General features: G+C 35.3%; 1 protein-coding gene across 1 annotated transcript in view; it reads left to right on the top strand.

Annotated features, from left to right (window-relative positions):
- mycbp2 (MYC binding protein 2) overlaps nt 1-204 on the top strand; it is a 68,250-nt gene that overhangs the window by 60,039 nt on the left and 8,007 nt on the right. The window lies entirely within an intron of this gene.

The raw sequence follows: 204 nt of genomic DNA, 5'->3' as shown, positions 1-204 counted from the left end.
CGTACAATGGCATTTAACTGACGAGGTATTTTGCTGGTGAGAGATTTTAGTTGCTTTGCGTGTAGAAGCTAGTAAGTCTATTTGATTTGTTTTAGACAACATGTTTCAGACCTTATTTTCCTGTTCCATGTTAAAATAAACCATTTTCAGTGGTACCGCTGAGAAAGAGTAATTTTTTTGGTCATGGAAAATTAGGTAAAGGTC

The sequence above is a fragment of the Notothenia coriiceps genome, unplaced genomic scaffold, assembly GCF_000735185.1.
Source record: "Notothenia coriiceps isolate Sejong01 unplaced genomic scaffold, NC01 NC01_scaffold00029156, whole genome shotgun sequence".
Taxonomy (NCBI): domain Eukaryota; kingdom Metazoa; phylum Chordata; class Actinopteri; order Perciformes; family Nototheniidae; genus Notothenia; species Notothenia coriiceps.
The sequence above is the reverse complement of the archived record's forward strand: the minus strand, read 5'-3'. Positions and strand labels throughout refer to the sequence as shown.